Here is a 21792-nt window from a genome sequence, read left to right on the forward strand (position 1 = left end):
TGCAAGCGTCAGCCGAGCTCTGTAGCCACATCCATAGGAACCAAGAGCACGAATACACTGCGACCATGATATATTATATTTATAGTTCCCATCCCTTTGTAAGGGACCGCAGTGGACCAGGTAAACACAAGCTAATGGTTTATCTGAAATTAACAGGGGCGTCTGCGCGGGACGTTTCACTGTAGAGATTTTCATCTTCTGGCATATTTCACAGTCCAAAACATAATTTCTAGTCTGTTTCCTAATGCCGGGCCACAAGTACCTTAGTTTTAATAATTCTACTGTGGCTGAAACACCTGCATGGGCAGAGGCGAGCCCTTCATGTGCTGCTAGGATTATCCCTAGTCTATGTTTCATGTTTGGAATTACTCCCACTCCAGGGATTCGAGCAAACAAAACATTGTTCGCATCAATTATATATGAGTATTTGAGTGGAAACTTTTTAGGTAATGCCGCACCGCTGCATTTGCTTGATGCATTGACAGCCAGCATTATTTCGCTGTCTATTTTCATTTTTGAACTAGTGATTGCAGCTACGGAAGCCGTTTGCACAGCCCCTTTCGCGGCTTCATCAGCCAATGAATTCCCTTCAACGTGAACGCCATCACGTTGGTGACTCAGCGTGTGTATCACGTGAGTGTTCTGTAGTCCGTTTAGCAACTGAACTACTTGTTCCCAAAGCAATTAGTGCTTGATTGTGCCACCTTTTGCATCTTTGAAACCATTTTCTGTAAATATTCATTGTAAGATTGAACACAGTAAAAAGAATCGCACACTATCAGTGTGGGGAATTCACGATCTGTATTTTCAAGTGCCATGTTATATGCTTGTAGTTCAGCTCGCTGAGCTGTACAATCTCCTAGAGATTGGGTTTTTGTGACCAATGGTCTGAATTTGCCATCTCGCATGCGACCTTTAACAATAGCACACGCTGCACTGTAAGCTTGTTTACTTTCCAGAGTGGGCTGTGCAGATCCGTCAGTATAAATTATAAATTTGTACTGGTCAAGAGGGAGAATTTCAGTAGGCAGAGGACATTCGTGTTCATATTACAGGAATGTTTGTGTTTTTAAATATGGATCAAAAACGTATTCAACATCAGTTGCAGCAAGAGAATTGACCCATTGTATCCATCTCGGATGTAAAGCTTTTGCATTTGGAATGCTAGCCTTTGTGACTGCCTCTAGGGCTGGTACAGGAGTCACAACCATAATGCGTTTCCCCTTTGCTAGGGCTCTTTCTTTTGCTACAGCGGTTTGAACTGCTGTCAGAATTGTTTCTGTAGAAGTGAATTTCATTTCTGCTTGTGTATACAAGTGGTATTTGTATGCAACTGGTACTTTTTCACCTTCGTTAAAAATTAAGTAGGTGAATCCGCATTGACCCGGAATTATTCGGATCACTAAGTTGCGTATGTTTACGCGTGTTTGCAAGTATTTCGTTGCTAACATGTCTGTTTGGAGTGAACTCAAAATTTCTGTGTGTTTTTGTGTCCAATGTGTGATTTTAAAATCAGGTTTGATTAATTCATAGAGAGGTTTAACCCTTTCTGCGTAATTTAAAATGTAAGTTCTTCCAAAATTCAGCAAACCTAGAATCGACTGTAAATTTTTAAGCGTTTTTGGTGGTTGGAGAAGCGCACACTTTTCAAAAAAGTTGGCTGCCAGGCTTTTGCTTTCACTTGATAGTTGATATCCTAGGAACAGGATGTTGAGGTGGGCAATTCTTGACTTTTTAAAGTTAAATTTGTAACCCTCTAAGGCGAAGCCCAATATTATGGTGCTCACCCTGTTCAAGTGCCTATCCAGGTCATCGTCTGTCAGATTTACCTCATCGACATATGGCAATGCCTCATCATCATAAGTTTGTAGTAACTCTGTTACCCTTGCTGAGAATAACCCTGCCGTTTTTTAATCCCTGGGGCAGTCGACAAAATTGACGCTGGGTCCCCATTATTGAGAAAGCGGTCAAATATCTGCTTTCTGGTGCAATATTTTGACAAAAGAAACCATTTGAAATGTCTAATGTGGTTTTATATTTTTTACGCACAATGTTATTCAATAATGCTGTACCATGTGCATTTTGCACTGCAAATGTTTTGCAACAAGAATTTAAGTGTAATTCAAAACTAGACGATATGTATTTTCCCCTGATATTCAAGTTGATCTAAAATCTCCCTGACCTGTTTTTTAGCTTCTTGCTTAACTGGGTACTGCCTTTGTGCAGTCGGTTGATTTTTTAACTGGATTTTATGGTGAGGTGAGTCCTCATCCCATCCTACATGATTTTTATACAGTGCTGGGGCTTGGGCTACTGCCCATTTCCTGGCTAATGTATATTTTAAATGAACTGGAACATGGTTGGAGAAGGCAGGCATGATGATGGCCTCGCCATGTGGGCACTCCCTGACAAACTCTGGTGGCCAGTCCTGTTCTGCTAGAAGTATATCATAACCCTTTGAAAAATGCTCCCTAAAGAGTGCTTTCCTTTTTCTTGGTATGTCTCCCTCCATCCGGAGTGTTATTTCATATAACCTATGAGGAGAACTAACCCTGGTGTCTACAGTCTCAACTTGTATGTCTTCATTCAAGTCCACTGCCTCCAGAAGTCCCTTCAGGTTCTGGAGAGCTATTGTAACTTCTGCTGCACTGTCCAGCATGGTCTGGGCCCACTCTCCGTTCCTGAGTTTGGTTCTTAGCATTCTCGGCATGTCTGATCTTTAGACCTGCTACCTTTTTCTTGGAGAATTGAGGTTTTGCTTTATTTTTCTGAACGTGTTGATAATCTTCTTTGGACTTCATGCGTTCTTCCTTGTTTTCTGACAGTCCTCTTCTCTCGGATGTCTGTGACGATATCTGAAAGGTACGAGAGAAACATGTTTCATTATCTTGATATCTGTCAGGTTTTCTCAAATTATCCCTGTTCCTGAGGTTGTACCTCATTTCAGCGGGCTCCTTCTGAGGAGGAGGCCTGCCTCGGGAATGAGAACGCTTCTCTTTGGAATTCTGTTTGCTATTTTCCCACTTCTTTTTAGAAGATGTAGTAGTGTTTTTAGGAAAGACCTTATCAGGACTTTCAGACAGGTGTGATTTTACTGGTTTCCCTCCCAGACTGTCTCTGCCTAATTCCTCATAGGATTTTTCAATTATTCTGGCTAATTGTTGAGGCTGTTTTAAGTAACTTCATACCTAAATTCAGAGCAGGCTCTGCCCCGTATGCGTTTTGAATCTGTTTCAGGACGTCAGGTGTTACCACCATAGATGGAACACCATGTGTTTTAGTGTAGATTGCAGCAAAGACCGTGCCCCAAGAGGTGCAGTCTTCCAGATGTGGTGTGATCCCCATTGGTAAACAGATTGTTAGAATTCTGTGTTTCTCATAAGGGCTAGTATTAGGAAATACTGCTTCGATTTGAGTAATTTTTTGGGCTATCCAGAATGGAATTTGTTCACGTATTGTGGGCATTTTACCCATGACTGCGTGTAAAGTCTGTGGAGTGATTTTTAGTGTATTCCCCTGATGAGGGGCTGGATTTTGAATGGCTATTGTTGGTTGGACTGTGAAAGTCCGCATGACATATTGAACCAATTGTCTATAAATTTTGATTAGCTCCTTGAGTTGAGCTAGTAAGTCCACATCTGACATTTCTTCAATGTCAGGATGAGGTGTGTAGCCGGCTAAAATCGGCCATGTTGCTCCTGGTCTACCTAGTGGACCGAGCCTGGTAATGTGATTGTAATGTTTTAGGGCGCCTTTAAACCAGAGCTCATGCTCCTGGTATATGAGTGGAATTTTGATATCCTCGAAAGGAATATAAGTGAAACACATGTTACTGGATTTGATTCAGGGAATGCTATCCATGATAGAATACCTCTGTCTGGTGAGATTCATGTGCCTCTATCACGAAAACTCCTCTACCACCTCTTGGTGTTAGACCTTGTTGTATAAGTTTTAGAGTGATGGCTCTCCTTAAATTTGGAAGGATGATTATAGCATCCTCTTTGGTTTCTTGAAAACCTGTACGATTAAAAGCTGCTGTGACTTGATTAGCTGCAGCTCCACCAGTACTTGGTGTTTGTGCCGTTTTCGGTCATTGTTTAATGAAAGTTACAGAACAAGTTTCAAGTGAACAAAGATAAAGTGCACAATATTTTGGAACACTGTATCCTTCAACGTTGAACAAAACCAAACAACTAATACATAGGAATTTCATCCTTCTCAGCTATGGCGGATATTATCCCCACCCACTCCAGACGACTTATCGCGTTTTATGAGTGGAGTGGAGTGGAGAGTCTGAGAAAAGCATGACTGAGTTACTTCAGTATCTAGCGTTAAATTAGTGCCTTACCAAAACGTTGGGCGCCATGTAGTGTAGTTCCTATATCCCTGATAGGCTCTGCACATTGGAATAACATACACTATAGATTTGACATAGGACTAAGGTCAGTATGTCTCTATCGAGTATATTAAACTTAATTACTTGTGTGTGCCAGCTAACTCAGAGGTCACAAGAAACTTCACGAATATATAAGAAGGGATTAGTCTCTGACAACTGCATAAACATGACAACTTTGTTTCCTTTTAGAATCGGAACAGTCTCAGAATCCTGGAAACAATAGATAACAGTTTCACTCAGTCAATCGTGCATGCTTCGTTTCTACAGAGTTGCACAGAAATAGAGAGACGGGTGTTTCAATAAAAGGGTTTATTGAACAGTCTTATTTCTCATGCAAGAGATATGAAAAATAGCGATTCCTACAAATTCCTTAATTTGCAATTTGCGAGTCGCAATTAAGGAATGCCGTCCCATTCATTCCTATGGGCCTCCAGGCCCATAGGAATGAATTGGAGATTGCATGAGCAATTTGCGATTACCAGTAGGTACTCGCAAATTGCTCATGCAATTTCAAGGGTGCAAGGGTGTCAAAATGACACCCTATTGCACCCCTGAAATTGATCTGTGCACATATGTTGCACACACACATGCTCTAAGAGCATGTGTGTGCGCAACATGAAACTTTGAAAAATGCACAAAAGTGCATTTTTCAAAGTTTTTGCAAATTACCATGAAGTTCAACTTCATGGTAATTTGCTCCCCCTATTAGCGAAATCGCAATTTTTTTTTTTATTTGGGATGATGCATCCCAAATGCAAAAATACCGGTCGCAAAGGGGCAGATTCTGAGAATCTGCCCGTTTGCGACCGGTTTTTACATTGATGCATGTGCCTGCTAATCCCAAAATCTGCCACACAACGCCATCATTTGCCTTTTCTTGCCCTATTATTTACTGAACCCTGTTGCATACCATGGCCCTCCCCTGCCGCATAATTCCAGTGGCCCTGCCCGCAACCCATTTTGGGCCTCATTTACAAGGCCCCTTGCTGCACTTGTGCGCCTCTGGAGCATCACTTGTTTGACGTTCCCGAGGCGCAATGTGCTGCAGCATACTTACAAAACCACGCAAGCCACTTTATGTGACTTTTCATGGCCTTGTAAATATGTGCCCCTTTTACACAGAACCCTGCGTGAGAGGGGCGTTCCATGGGCATTCCATGGATGTTCCATGGGCCATCCATGGGCCTTCCATGGGCGTTCCATGGGCGTTCCATGGGCGTTCCATGGGCGTTCCATGGGTGTTTCATGGGCGCTCCATGGGTGTTCCATGGGTGTTCCATGGGCGTTGCATGGGCGTTCCATGGATGTCCCATGGGCGTTCCATGGGTGTTGCTGTGGATAATCCCAGGCAACACAATGGAATCTGAAGCATTCCCAGATTTATGAAGCATCGTTAATGCCACCCCACGCGAGGCGTTAGGAGGCGCAACGAGGAGAAATGTTTTCATTACTCCTCGTTTTTTCCTTTTTCTATGTTCTCAGGCCTTTCTGCAGCACGCATAGAAAGAAAAAATCTCCTGAATTGATTAATTTTAATAATAAATCCCTAACTCTCTATGGATTAATTCATTTGGGGCGGATTTGGGCAGGCATAACAACCTTTTGAGGAAAAGATTTTCCTCTAGTTGTAAAATGCTGGTCGGGGAATATCCCCAAACCCCAGCGCCATAGAGGATGGTAGACGAGCTGCGAGCTTTATAAACTTGTAACATATCCCAGATGTGCCTTTCCCCTAATTTTGCAGCGAATTTAAAAACACCATGGGCACTTTTCACCATCTTAGTCCGTACATTGGTGATTTCATGGGTCCATCTGCTATCCTTAGCAAAAGTAATTCCCAGATAGCAGAATTTATCTACTTGTTGGACCTTGACCCCTTCTAAAAAATAAGATTGGGATCTCCTAGCTCCTAGCTCCTGCCCCACAGGTCATAATAAAAGTTTTGGTTTTGTTGATGAGTAATTTTCTATTTCCAATGAAGATAGAAAAACTATCCATCAAACGTTGGATCCCTAGTGGAGTCCTTGCCAATAACACAGCATCGTCAGCATATAACAATACCGGTACGTCAAGGCCATCAATCTTAGGGACATCTGCAGTCACTCCCTTTAAAACAGCATCTACTTCATTGATAAAAAGCGTAAAAAGGAGTGGGGCAAGAACACATCCTTGTCTGATTGAAGTACTGGGTATTTTAGTCCCAGCGGTGCAGGGGCACACACCCTATGACTTCGGGGTTTCACCCTGTTCCGGACCTACAGAAACACCGAGTCTTCTGGGTGAAGTCAAAGAATCGTTTATTGGCTGCAGACCAATGACAGATATCCTAGAAGTACAACAGCGTGTATGTTCTCAGGAGACTGCTGAAAATCATAGGAACGGACTTCTCCTTAAGTACAAAATATCATGCTCCAGGCACACATTCCTTGGTTTACGATATGGTCATATAAAGGCATACATTACAAACGAAAAAGCAGAGTCATGATGACCATCCCACATTCCAGTTCGGCCAGCCCACAATGATTTACACAGGAAGGTTCAGATCCCATGTTTGAAGTAAATAGACCCCCCAATAAACATGAGCATCTCCTGTTTTGGGAAACAAGTCATAAAGCAAGAACAAGCAGGTGTGGAAGAGATTAGCCGGGGGATTGTGTAGAATGAAAGGGTTTTATGACGGGTCAAGCCCTGATACGAATCACAGGTGGAGAGAGGAAGGGGAGCTCGTGAGACCGGTTTGACCCGGGGCAGCAGAGCCAGCTGCCCAGGTCACAGAGAAGTCAGAGGGAAAGCCCATGTACTGTGAGGCCCGTATTAACTCCATCATAGCCTATGTGAGGGCAATGACAAGATGGCCACTGCTTCAAAAATGGAACCCGCGTAGTTGAGCAGAATAACGTGTACACAGTGCATTCGTAGCTAGAACGACACATAAAGCACTCGTATGTGCCGCATTTACCATTTGCGGTTCGCTAATACCAAGATAGACAGGGGTAGGGCCCTGTCCCCTACGCGGTTCCGAATACCAAAGTACGACAGACCCTCCTTTTGCCCTTACATAGGCAATCACTATACTCATCTTAATCCGAGTCTAGATCAATGTTCACGAAGTCATGGAGATGTTGCTGTAGCATCATCCTATTACTTAGCTCGTCCCTCGATACAGGTTTCCTTACACATAAGGTAGCACAGAGGCCACATATCGCAGGAGCACACTGTATGCATAGACAGAACAGGAAAAGAATGGCTAAGATCATTCCAATGACCATTAGAACTTTCCAACCCCAGGCAGATATCAATTCCCAGAACCATCCCACCAGTGACCAATCTCCCTTATCCACGTGTATGGCTTCAGATATTTTATGGAGTTTGGAGATGGCTTGATACACTGTTGGAGCATTATCTGGTATGAAAATGCAGCAACTGGATTGGATAACCCTGCATACCCCACCGCGGTCTGCAAGAATAACGTCTAGAACCATGCGGTTCTGCAGAGTCATAAGGCGATCCGCTTGGAGCTCAGCTGTCAAATTACTAAGGGCACCAGCCGTTACATTGACGGTGGATTCAACCACACGAGTCAGCTGTCTCAGGTTCCTACTATTGACCATAGGTCCCCAAAACGGCAGGAAACCCAAGAAGAAGTCTCCTGCTTCCTGACCGGCAGTGTCCTCCTTACTAATCACACCTCTCACAACTCTGGTCTTGTGATAGTCAGAGGCGGCAGTAAATGTCGGCGGTAGCAAGTTCGCAATATAACATGTGCCCGAGAAATCAGGGGGCAACCATGTATATGCTCGGTCATGACAGATGAAATATGTGCCCTTAGCAGCCAAAAACGCAGGGGAAAACTGTGACGGGAAAGTGTACGTTTCAGTACAGTCACTTCTTCCCAGTTGAGCCCTAGGGTTCTGACCATTACCCTGTAAGCAGAACCGACCCATGTGGGGTACGACCCAGATTGGAGATGAGATTTTTCGCTGTCTTTCACCCAGACTAATACTATACCCCGTCGCGTTCCATCCTACATAAGGTCTCAGCTCTTCTTTAGGAATGGATGAGTATGCATTAATATCTCTACTCATATCGGCAACTCCTTTCATTAAAGCCTTATTATTGGTGATGGGTCTGATAGAACGCGGTGGGCGAGGGGAGTATGTATCTAGAGCATAGAGAAACATGGTCTGGAATGCCCATGACGATCCATTGTAACTGTACGGTAGCACCAGGTAGGGAATACCCTTGTTAATGGTATGGGGCATTAACCCACAGACCCAGCAATTGGTCGTATTCATTACCAGTTGGTGCTGGTGCAAGAGTTGGATAAACTAGTTATTTACGAACTCTGATCGTCTGGTCTGTTCGTGCTCAGGCAAAGGGTGAAAAGAGTGAGAGGAGGCAGTAGAAAGAGATATAGGCTGTTGAGTGGGTGCAATGGGTTTTTGAGCAGAGAAAAACACACATCCTACAATAAACATCATGATACTACACAGTGCAAAAAGGCACAAAAAGACAAAACATTTACTTTTTACAATTCTACACATCCTTGTTTGAAAGTTCATTTCCTCAATCGGTCTCTCCATCTTACAAAACTCCATCCTCTACTCGGGCCGCTCGCGGTGGATGAGTTTCTTCTGCTAAGGAGTACGCCTGTCAGTCCAGGGAAACGCCCTAGACCAACCAGAACCGTTGACCTAGCGTCTTCGGCCTGTACCCCAAAGTCTTGGCACCGCGACCCTGCGGCAGAACCCGGATGGTGGTTCGAAAAACAAAAATCAAGAAAGTCCTTCAGATGGGAGAGCAAAAAATGTCAAAAGGGAAATAATGAGGAAATCTTTATTTGTCCATGGGCCTAGGTCTCAAATTGTAGCGGAGACGGCCAGGTGCTGTTTGGTCTTGAAAAAGAAGTTCAGGCTCAGTGGTGTCCAGTCGATTTGATGGCGGCACAGCTTCCTGCAGAATATTGTCACTCTCTTGGACTGAAGCTGTGTCTCTTAAGCGGGCGTCACTGAATGGTACAAAGCGAGGTACAATGTCTGTCTCTGAGTCGGCGATACCCTCTTTGACCCACTGGTCATATGGCAGAGGCAAGGGGACTACCTTGCAGTGAGTACCATGAATCCAGTGCTTCTTCCCTTTCACTCGCACTGCTGATCTTGTCGAAAGAAGAACAAGATGAGGGCCGATCCAGCGAGGCTCGTCGTTGCCTTTGCGCTGGAAATTCCGGACCAGGACCCACGAGCCAGGGTTGATGGGGTGTCCAGGAGGTTCAGAGGCTTGGGGAAGAGTATCATGTACCTGTTGGTGCAAAACACGCAGTTTAACAGTCAAATCATACAGGTAATCGAGCAGTACTGGATGGTCTATTTCGCTGAACTTCGTAGGCCTTGGCACACCCCATACGTTGGCCGGGCGGCCAAAGACTACTTCATAAGGACTAAGTCCCACTCGTGAGTGTATCGTCATTCTGGTGGACAAGAGTGCTAGGGGCAGAGCGTCAGGCCATTTAAGACCAGTGCTCGCCTGGATTTTGGCCAACTTGAGCTTTAAGGCTCCATTATAGCGTTCAACTAGTCCAGCTGATTGGGGATGATTTGCAGCGTGGAATTTCTGCCTTATGCCTAAACCTTCACATACATTCTTCATCACTTTACCCACAAACTCACTTCCATTATCACACCACACCATTCTCGGCATTCCAAACCTGGGGAAAAACTCTTTCACAAGGGCTTTGGCTGTGGATAGGGCAGTGTTATCTTTCAGAGGATAAGCCTCTACCCATTTGGAAAAAGCACAAACAACCACCAATACATATTTTAGGTTGTTGCATCTTTCCATGTGAATAAAGTCCAGCTGCAAAACTTCGAATGGACATGATGGGGGTGCAAAGTGACCGGCCGGAGGTGGGGTTCCCCTACCAGGGTTGTACTTCAAACATACCATACAATTCTTGACCACATTGTCTGCACACTTGGGAATCCCAACATTCTGCCATACTGGAGCCAACAACTTACAGATACCTTTCGTACTGATATGTGCCATTCCATGCGCCATAGTAACCACTGGAAGCACATATGCATCAGGCAACAACCATCGCCTATGTTTTGTCAGGTCAATCCAACAACCATTCTCATCCAACTTACCCATACTCTCTCTCCACTTGCTTAACTCTTCTTCTGTAGCTTCAGCCTGAAGCGACTTCACACTCTCTATTGTGTTCTCACACATTCCCACATCATTAACCCATCTTGCGGGGCCGGCAACATACATTCTAGTCTTCACATTCTGTGCGGTTTCTCTCGCGGTCTCATCAGCAAACGCATTCCCACGTCCAACATCATCTGTGACTTTCCTGTGCGCACTGCATTTCATGATCGCAACTTGCAAAGGTAGGGTCAGTGACTCAAGGAGATCATTCACCAACTTGCCATTCTGAATTTTAGCTCCATGCGACGTCAGGAACCCACGCTCTTTCCACAGTCGCCCAAAATTATGAGCCACGCCAAAGGCGTACTGGCTATCTGTGTATATATTCACTCTCATTCCTTCAGACAACACACATGCTCTCGTGAGGGCGATTAATTCTGCTGCTTGGGCCGAATTATGTGGCACTCGTGCAGTTTCCACGACCGTGTGCAAAGTCGTGATGGCATATGCAGCAGTCGTGTCACCATTAGGGAGCTTGAAACAGGACCCATCTACCCATAAAGTGCCATCACACTCAGTCAGGGGAGTATCTTTGAGATCTACTCTCCCTTTCGTCTCTTCTTCCGTTCTGAACAGACAGTCATGTTGCTCAATCTCATCTGAGTCTGCTGGAATCGGCAATAATGTGGCTGGATTCAGCGTATTGCATCTTTTTATGTGTATGTGATTCGCTAACAGTGTGAGTTCATACCCTGATAATCACGCACTAGTCAAGTGTTGTGTCTTGGTTCTATTTAATAATGTGTCTACAGCGTGTGGAACCATGACAATCAATGTGTTGTCCATTACCAGACCAGCAGATTGTCGGATAGACATCGCTGCAGCAGCTGTCGCTCTCAGACAGCTTGGCAATGCCCTCGCTACAGGGTCCAAGGTGGATGAAAAATATGCGCATGGGCGCGGTCTGTCGCCAAAAGGCTGTGTTAACACTGACAACGCACATCCATCTTTCTCATGAACATACAATGTAAAAGGCTTACTGTAGTCAGGAGTACCCAACACAGGTGCTGAACACAACGCATTGCGCAATTCCACAAAACTTTTCTGGCACTCTTCAGACCATGGGATAGGATTCGGTGTGTCTTTACATGTTAGTGCTAACAAAGGTTTTGCCAACAAAGAAAAACTAGGGATCCAATGCCTACAGTATGAGGTAATGCCCAAGAAAGCACGCACTTCTCTCTGTGTCTTTGGCACACTTAACTGTGCAATAGCTTGAATTCTCTCTGAGGTCAGTCTCCTTCCCTCCTTCGATAAGAGATGACCTAAGTAGGTCACTTCTTGTCGACAATATTGCAGCTTAGAGAGAGACACCTTATGATGGAAAGCAGATAAATGGCGCAACAGTGACAATGTGGCTTCTTTACAGATCTTCTCAGTATCCGCGGCGATCAGTAAATCGTCCACGTACTGGATCAGGATAGCGCCACTAGGTAAAACAAGTGCATCAAGCTGCGCTTTCAAAGCTTGACTGTATATGGATGGACTCTCGCAGTAGCCTTGGGGAGCACGTTTGAAGCGGAAGCTTCGGCCTCCTAGACTAAAACCAAAAATATCTCTGCTCTCTTCTGCAATTGGGATACTAAAGAAAGCATTCTTTAAATCGATCACTGAAAACCATGCAGCAGAGGCTGGAATCATCGTTAACAAGGCAGTTATATCGGGGACAACCGGAAACTGAGGCACAACAATCTTATTAACCTCTCTAAGATCGATCACAAATCTGTAAACAGGTGGCTGTGAAGGGTCCGTTCGTTTTAAGACAGGTAAAATCGGGCTATTGCAAACGTTGCCTCTTGTCTCTTCAATCACACCCTTATTAATCAAGTCGCTGACAATGTCTAACAATGCTTTCTGCCCTTCATTAGAGATCTTGTACTGGGGAATACGTGGCAGTCTGACATTAGCCTTTAGAGTCACCACATATGGTGGTATCTCCAAGAGGCCCACATCATTGGGACCAGTAGCCCAAAGGGCATCCGGAAGGGATGACAATTCAGGTGGCATCGTGTTTTTAGACAAGTACATTGGAGAAACCACTTTCTTGCCTAATGTAAGTTGTACTCCTGAAGGAGAACAATACAGTGTAGCGTGCAATCTTTTCAACAAATCTAATCCCAGCAAATCCTCACCACAACCTGTGGTCAGGATCAGGGGCGCTTTCAGCTCGCAAGGTCCAACAGAAAGTGACATGGGACTGGAAATCGGGTTCCTAACTGGGGCGCCAGAAAAACCTACTGAAACATTTATATCGCCAGACAAAGGTGCGCCAGGGAGTTTTGAATGCATGATTGAACTCTTTGCAGCACCAGTGTCTAGCAGAAAAGGCTCCGTTACATTTGCTGTAGTCACCTCAACATACGGTCCACTCTGATCCACTGGCACTGAAACAACTCCCTCTCTCTGTCTACGGCTGTCCTAGTAACCATTATTTTCTGCATCACCATCCTCCACATAATAATCATTATTGTAATACTGTGCCGTATTACCAGTCGCGTTAGCTTGCTGATCAAAACTATTAATTGCGCTTTGGGGCGGAAGAGGACGCGCGTTTTGGGGAACACTTCCACGCCCTCTGCCTCTAGGAGCTTGCTGACCACCTCTACCTCTGGCGCCATACGTATTACCGTTCCGTTGCATTAATTTAGGGCAACTATATTTAAAATGACCTTCCTCTTTGCAGTATGAACATTGGTTGGGACCTACAGGGACACGTGGTTGATAATACCCATTCATTTGCTGATTAGTCTGAAATTGTTGGGGTTGGTGATAAACACCTTGGGGTTGTCTATAATTATTATCACCTCCACGTGGTGGATAGGCCTGCTGTAAAAGGACCTTTGTCTTTAGTTCCTTCGTTTTCTTCTCCGTTCTATCTTTCTCGTCTTTATCTCTGTTTTCATAATACTGTGCAGTAGCCAGTATTTGCGCTGAAGAGGAAACGGCCCAAGAACTCTCTGAATCTTTCAACTTTTTACACAGGTCAGGGAGTAAATTCTGCACAAACTTATCCACAAACAACCGTTGGCCACCCTCAGTACTCATATCTTGCCCACTGTGGTCAATAAACGTTTCCTCAAACCTAGTAAAGAAGTCTGACACTGTCTCATCTTTCTTCTGCTTACATGCAGATAACTTGTCCCAATTTACGCGCATCGCAGGCATTATCGTCTTCATATACGTGATGATTCTACCAGGCAATTCAGCTACTAAAGGTTCGGGTTTCGCACCACCCGTTTGTCTAGCATCAGCAGCAACAATGTTAGCCCATGTATCCCCTAGTTCTGCATTGTGATCTACATTACGAATTGATCCCCATAGAGGCTGTGGAACAACGTTACCAAACAACATGTCTATGTCGGCCAGATTCATAACGCATGACCCTGCCGTCTGCGACAACTCTTTATAATAACCTGCAGGGTTTTTACGGGGATCAGGCAATGTCTGCTTAAGCGCTAACACCTCAGAGCGCTTCCATGGAACATGTACCCAAACACGTTGGAAATGCGCTGGCACAGCGGGGTTATTGCCGACAGCTGCAACTGCTTCTTTCCATACCGGGGGAACTTCTCTCATAGGGTATTGTCGCGCTTTTGCCTTTTTCCCCACAAGGACCTCTTGTTCAAACAATGACTGTTGACAATCGTCATTCCTTAAGGATAATACAACCGCAACTGCTTTATCTACTTCGCGGTCCACAATTATACCAGTTCCAAAATCGCACCTCACTCTACACAATTCCTGCGGGTTCGGATTTCTACCACTATCCTCCAATTCTTCACAGAGAATTTCGCACATTTTCTCAAACACATATCTCTGTTTCGGGGCATCCCATTGATGGAAAGTGTTAACAACCGATTCCACATCATACAGTGAAGGAAAAACGATCCATCTACGCGCCATGTGATCTATTACCTTTTTCTCATCGGGGTTAGGCAATTGGCTGCGCAACTGCTTACGCTGTACACCAGGAGTTGCACCAGATGACCCAAAGAGAGGCGACATTAATGTAGTAACCACATTAGCTAAACGCTGTCGCGCTGAAGGAGAAGCTGAGGCGAGAACAGGGGGAAAAACAGAGGGAAGAAAAGAGGATGTAGGGACAGGTACTGGAATGGTGGAAGGAAGAGTGTTAGGTGAGGCAGTTACTGGATTAAGCAAAGTCGCAGGAAGTGCGGGGGTAGTTGGAAGCACAACTGGAGGCGCTTGAGAGGGCTGCGCTACAGGAATAGGAACTGGCTGCAAAGCAACTGGCGGTTGCGGCAAGGCTTGCAGTATATGCACTGGAGGTGGCATATTTACAAGCTGGGGAGGCGCCGTGGCAGTTTGAGCATACGGGGGTGGCGAACTCAACAAATGTGACATCAAGGGATCTTTCTCCTTTTCTTCTGACTCATCCTGCTTAGAATGTGGCAAAGCTGGGTAACATTTGTCAATCCCTAACTTACGCTGCCTGTGCAATTGCTCATTCATTTGCTCCTCTTCATTGTCTTTAAATTGTACAGCTGCTTGCATTACTGACATACCTCTCTCTCTCTTATTCTTTTTCGCTAGCTTAATTTCCTTCTGTTTGGCTTCCTTTCGCCATAAGCGGAAAGAGTCAAACATCGCCGGCCGGGCTTTCTTCTTAAACAATTTAATTTCCAGATTATCTAAAATATCGGTATCGAAACTACCATTTTGGGGCCATTTTAAAACACCGTCTTTCCTGGTGTAGTGGATCCACACTTCGTTATATGCAATGGGGCCTAAGCCATGTTTCACATAGAGCTCATAAGTTGGAGTTCCAACCGGAGGAACCGGACATGATTCCTCTAGCTGGAAATCTTTTCCACAACCCAAACAGAATAATCTACCAAATAGTCTAGAACCAGGCATCTTCGCTCACTAGTCTAGATCCAAACGTCAAAGGATTATCAATTACGATATTCTCGTGAATACACGAGTCCTCTGGCTTTGGGGTTTGCAAACACCAAATCACCAATTACCAAATCAAACCAAACGATCCCGAGGGATACCAAAACAAATGGGAGACGCTCCACTTATACTTAACTGAATATTGCTGATCGATGACGTCACCAGAAGACTCTCTCGATTGTTTCGCTCTCTCAAACTCGTCAAGGGTCCAAAACAGGTCGATTAATCAGGGCAGCAGTCCTTCGTAGCCGTCGGGACGCGGAGAACCTCGCAGAAAAGACTTTCGGACCACGTCGACATGCAGGGGTCGATGAAGTGGCGGCCTTCCTCCGGAATTTCCACACGAAGCTCCTCACGAACCTCTGGCTTGGACTGGTACCGCTGAAATCGGCCCCACGTTGGGCGCCAAACTGAAGTACTGGGTATTTTAGTCCCAGCGGTGCAGGGGCACACACCCTATGACTTCGGGGTTTCACCCTGTTCCGGACCTACAGAAACACAGAGTCTTCTGGGTGAAGTCAAAGAATCGTTTATTGGCTGCAGACCAATGACAGATATCCTAGAAGTACAACAGCGTGTATGTTCTCAGGAGACTGCTGAAAATCATAGGAACGGACTTCTCCTTAAGTACAAAATATCATGCTCCAGGCACACATTCCTTGGTTTACGATATGGTCATATAAAGGCATACATTACAAACGAAAAAGCAGAGTCATGATGACCATCCCACATTCCAGTTCGGCCAGCCCACAATGATTTACACAGGAAGGTTCAGATCCCATGTTTGAAGTAAATAGACCCCCCAATAAACATGAGCATCTCCTGTTTTGGGAAACAAGTCATAAAGCAAGAACAAGCAGGTGTGGAAGAGATTAGCCGGGGGATTGTGTAGAATGAAAGGGTTTTATGACGGGTCAAGCCCTGATACGAATCACAGGTGGAGAGAGGAAGGGGAGCTCGTGAGACCGGTTTGACCCGGGGCAGCAGAGCCAGCTGCCCAGGTCACAGAGAAGTCAGAGGGAAAGCCCATGTACTGTGAGGCCCGTATTAACTCCATCATAGCCTATGTGAGGGCAATGACAAGATGGCCACTGCTTCAAAAATGGAACCCGCGTAGTTGAGCAGAATAACGTGTACACAGTGCATTCGTAGCTAGAACGACACATAAAGCACTCGTACGTGCCGCATTTACCATTTGCGGTTCGCTAATACCAAGATAGACAGGGGTAGGGCCCTGTCCCCTACGCGGTTCCGAATACCAAAGTACGACATGATTCCCCGGCGAATTCTAAACTTTGTCGTGCACTCCCCTCAGGGACCATATCAAATACAAGTGCGAAGATTAGAATATAATTGTGCGAGAAAAACCACTATACCTTCTGGCTTGCCCATTTCTAGCAGTTTGGTCCAGAGAATCGAGTGGTCTACCATATCAAAGGCACTACTCAGATCCGCAAAACAGAGATAGAGGGAGCCCGTTTTGGTCTGCGTGTACTTTCCTATAAGTAGGTTTAAATTTAAACACTGGTCCACGTTTCCACGCCCCTTCCTGAAGCCATACTGCGTACTGGCCAGAATCCCTTTATCTTCGGCCCATTGTTCCAGCCTTAACAATAAAACCCTACTCATTATTTTAACCGAGGAATCTAATAGGGAGATAAGGCGATAGTTCTTTACATCCCCTCTGTCACCTTTTTTATAGATAGGTATAATAATTGATTCCTCCCATGTAGGTGGGACCCCAGCGCCAATAGCAGCATTAAATACATTGGCTAACAGCGGTCCCCACATGTCAGGCACAGCTGTATAAACATCGATAGAGACTCCATCTGGGCCCTGTGCCTTACCACCTTTACTGGTATTGATACTCAGAATAACCTCCGCGGTAGTAACATTCAGAGGGATAGAGGGCCATAAGCCACTACTATCTTCAGGCAATAAATTAGAATTAAAGATGGTAGAAAAATGGCCAACCCAAGTAGCCTTATTTACATTAGAAGTAAGTTCAGGGACCATATCGTCTTTAAGGAAAGGGCAGTTGACTGTAGCTCAGAAGAGAGCACAATTATGCGTCTCCGCAGCCTGGGTCAGTTTGTCCCAGGCCTCTTGCTGCAGCTCCTTCTTGCGTCTCTCGACCTCAGATTTATAGTTTAACCTAAGTTTTTTAACCGTAGACAAATCTCTTGGCCTAACGGCCAGGCCCAGTTTTAGCTCCACCAATTTGCCGGTGCAACCATGGTCAAATCAGCCTTTCCTATGGGCTAAATTCCCTGAGGTAGTTTTAATAAATTTGGATTGAATGACTTTATTAATGGATATAAAATCCTTAACAATGTCAGTGTCCTCGCGGTCACACTCAAGGATAGCAGTAATATTTGCTCGACAATCCCTAACAATAGATTCCATAGCTCCATCAGCTTTTTCTCCTTTCCATCTAATTCTTACACCATTTGGTCTGTATGCTTCGAGGTTTGCCACAAAACGTTCAGAAGGGAAAACTCTATGGGCCCGATTCACAGAACAAACTTAAGACTAAATCCTAAACTTAGTACCAATCTGGTATTCACAGAATGCACCTAGTACTTCTGGTATTCACAGAATGAACTTACTACTTTTGCGATTCACAAAATGAACTTACGACTTTTGCTATTCACAGAATCCATTTACGACCACTAAACTTACGTCCGCACTCGGGCCGGAATTTCCGCCCCCGGAGCGGAATTTCCGGGCCCGGAGCGGAAAGTCCGCACGCGGGCCGGAAAGTCCGCTCAGGGGGCGGAAATTCCACTCCCGGGCCGGAAACTCCGGCCTCGGGCCGGAAATCCCGCTTTCGGGCCAGAACATCAGAATTGGGACCAGACTACATCAACTGTTGCCATTGATCATTTGAGCCAAGGGGAAACACCTGTTCAAGTCCCTACCATCCCCCACCATGCATCAGCTGACGCACTCCAGCCAATCCCAGCCAACAGCTCCAGTTAGCCATCATGTTGCTAGTGCCTACCATCCCCCACCATGATCCAGCTGAAGCCAATTAACACAGATTGACCAGCAGCAAAAAACATTTAAAAGCAGCACACAGTGAAGGAACCGGTTTGGCCACACGCAGTTTGTATTTCCAAGCAGAGACCGGCCAAGAAAATGGAGCTCCTGAAGAGAAAGAGGAACTATACAGCAGAGGAGACCACCATGCTTGTGGAGTTCATTGTCAGGCACCACAAACGCCTCTATGGACTCCCACCCTACTGCACCAGTGGGACCCAGAAGGCAGCCCTGTGGCAGCAATTAGCCACTGCTGTCACAGCATTGGGGGAGGACAGGCGCACTGTCCAGGACGTTAAAAAAAAATGGCAGGATGAGCGGCTGAGGGTAAAGGAGAAATACTCCAGGATGGAATTACAACGGATCCTCCCAGCCGCACACTCTGGACCACGCATCCGCCTCACCACACAGGAGGAGGACATCCTGACGACCATACACCCCCACTTGGTCCATGGGCTGCCTGTCAGTGACGTCCGCTACGTGGTACCAGGTAAGTGGGATGAAAAGTTAAAGTGCATGAATAGAATGTCTGTGTTGCACTGTCAGTGTGAATAAGGAAGTAGTCCAAAGTGTATAAATTAATCCATCAGTCAGAGACTCCTGTGTCACCCTCTGTATGTAGCACTACAAGTCCCACAATCCTTAGCGATGGAAATGGCAAATCCCTCCTCCACTTCTGAAAACATGGCCACTGTCCAGTTGCATTAATACACCAGCCCACTAAGTACCAATTGACAAATACCAGCAGAGATGCGCCAGTAACAATGCCACACCCAATCCAACTCTTGTGCAACCGCGGATGCGTCACATTGACAATGCGGTGCACTGTGGCGCTGGGACAGACAGATGGGTGTCGCAACTGATGGCATTAGGGGGATGCTCTGCTGGAGTAGTGTTGCAAGTGTGACGCAACTCCAACTATGTCCATGGACCGCCTACACCTAACGTTCAGGGCAACTCATTACAGGTGCCTCAAGCTGGTTTAAGTTTGCATGGCAACACCCTATGAAAAGTGACTACGTGAAATGCCGTCAATTACACTGCATCACTTGTACGAGGCATAACCAAATAAACACACACCCTTCCTACATCACAGCTGATGCATGTTTAATGTTGCGCAGGACCGCACACCGTGAGGCATCCCCATAGATGCATAACATTGGGAATAAGTCTAAATGTGTCACCTGTATTACCCCACCGCTGTGTCACAGAAGAGACGCAACTGCGGTGTAAATGTATTACAAGGGGCGTGGAAACATGCCACTAAATCTCTAAGAAGTAAATCACCCCGTGCAAGCTGAAAGCACAAAGCAGAAGGTGAGAGAACCATCTGGTCCAAAAGTCAGACACCTATTCTGTTGTACATTTCCCACCCTGCCACGCCACTACGACCCCAATGCACCACTGCTCCTACCTGCCCAGTCAGCAGCAGTACTGCACAACACTGTTAGCATGCAGAAGAAATGGGGAAATCACAGAAATGTTCTACAAGCACATATTCCAGATGTTTAGTTTTCTCTCTTCTCACCCACTGACACATTCAGCCAGAGCACAGACAACTGCCGTAGCAGAGGTCCCTGCATCTACTGGGAGGCATCGCCACCGTACACCCTCACCGACTGGTAAGTCAAAGTGGCCAGGAGATGGTCAAAATGCATACATTGCCAGGAGTGACCGAGGGACATGTAGTGCCCACATATGAAAGTCAACCAGAGATGTACAAATAGCTGCATTACTATTGGAGTAGTCAATGGACATCCACCTTTAGCTAATTATAATTGTGAACAGCTGAAGACAATATATTACATGTCTTGGCTCATCAAACCTTCGTAATTGCGGAACATGACATGTTTTACAGCAACAGGCCCAGACCTGGGAATCCAATCCTGTTATCGAGTGCCACAACTACTCAAAAGGGTGCCCCCACTATGGTGTAATGGTGTCTGTAGACGTAATCAATCAAAGTAATTGACTGAAATATGGCAATGATGAACAGGTGAGATCCCAGGGTCATTAGTATTGACAATGCATACACTGTCCAACTTTGAATGTTTCCAATATAGATCAAATGCCCAGTCCACACAGCTGGTCATGTACCACTTACATTGTCTGGCTTCTGTGTTGCCCATCAACAAAACACGATAGTGGACAGCACATCAGGATCCGTAGACATGTCATTGTGATATAGGTTGCATCCAGGTAGTGGGCCCATTCGAAGTAATGTGGGAGCAATCATGATATTACGTATAACACACTAATGCAACGCTGGTGCCCACAACTGCTTGTGCTCATCTTTTGTGCCAGAAATCTAGTGCATCACATGTGGCTGCCGGAATGTGAAGTAGCAAAACACACTTATCATTGTAGGTACAACGAGGTCCTCCCAGAATCAAAGACACACACTGACTTCTGCTACAAGGTTGGCTGTGACATCTGTTCAGGGCCCACACACTGTTCCGGTGCTGGGCCAAGGGCGGGGAACCCAAGAATATATCACGCTGACTGCTCAAGAAATGTGCCTTTCACGTCCGCCGTATGTTGCATGTGTATTACAACACTGTTGTCCTGCATCACAATATGCTCACATATGGCATTTGAACCCATGCAAGATCAGACCCTGGTGGCTAATGAAAGGATGACACAAAATGTATGCCAAGTGAGTGCAGAATGGACATTCAATAGTACCATGAGTCATATGAAGTGACCAAAACACAACCGGCTTGCAATTCAATGATAGGAAACACCACGATGAAAATAGCATGGCTGAGGCCAACACTGATGCCAGTAGTGTACCTTTGAGATGAATGTAGGGGCTGCTAAGGTGAATCTTCATGTAGTTACACCTGCTAAATGACTAGGCTGAAGAGCAACACGCTAATCCAGTGCAGGCAGAAGGCATCAAAGCCTCTCAGCCTATCCGCAATGTTACATTCTGCTTGCCTCCTCTCCTACTGTATTTACATGTATAGGTTAGTGTTTGACAAAAGAGGTTTGGATGTCTGATGACGAGGATGACAGGCCTATGACCAGTGCGGGCCGACGTGGAATCCCCTGATCCTCCAAGCTGTGATGTCGGCTACAAGCAATGCTCAGGAGGAGGAGGAAGAATTTCCTGAGGACCTCTACTTGGTGGATGATGAGGACTACATGTCTGACGATGAAGATGCCAATGCGCGATATCGTGCCAGATTGGCTAAATCGGTCAAGCAACGTCCCTCTGCCTCCTCCCA

The sequence above is a fragment of the Triturus cristatus genome, chromosome 7, assembly GCF_964204655.1.
Source record: "Triturus cristatus chromosome 7, aTriCri1.1, whole genome shotgun sequence".
In the NCBI taxonomy this organism is placed as follows: Eukaryota; Metazoa; Chordata; class Amphibia; order Caudata; family Salamandridae; genus Triturus; species Triturus cristatus.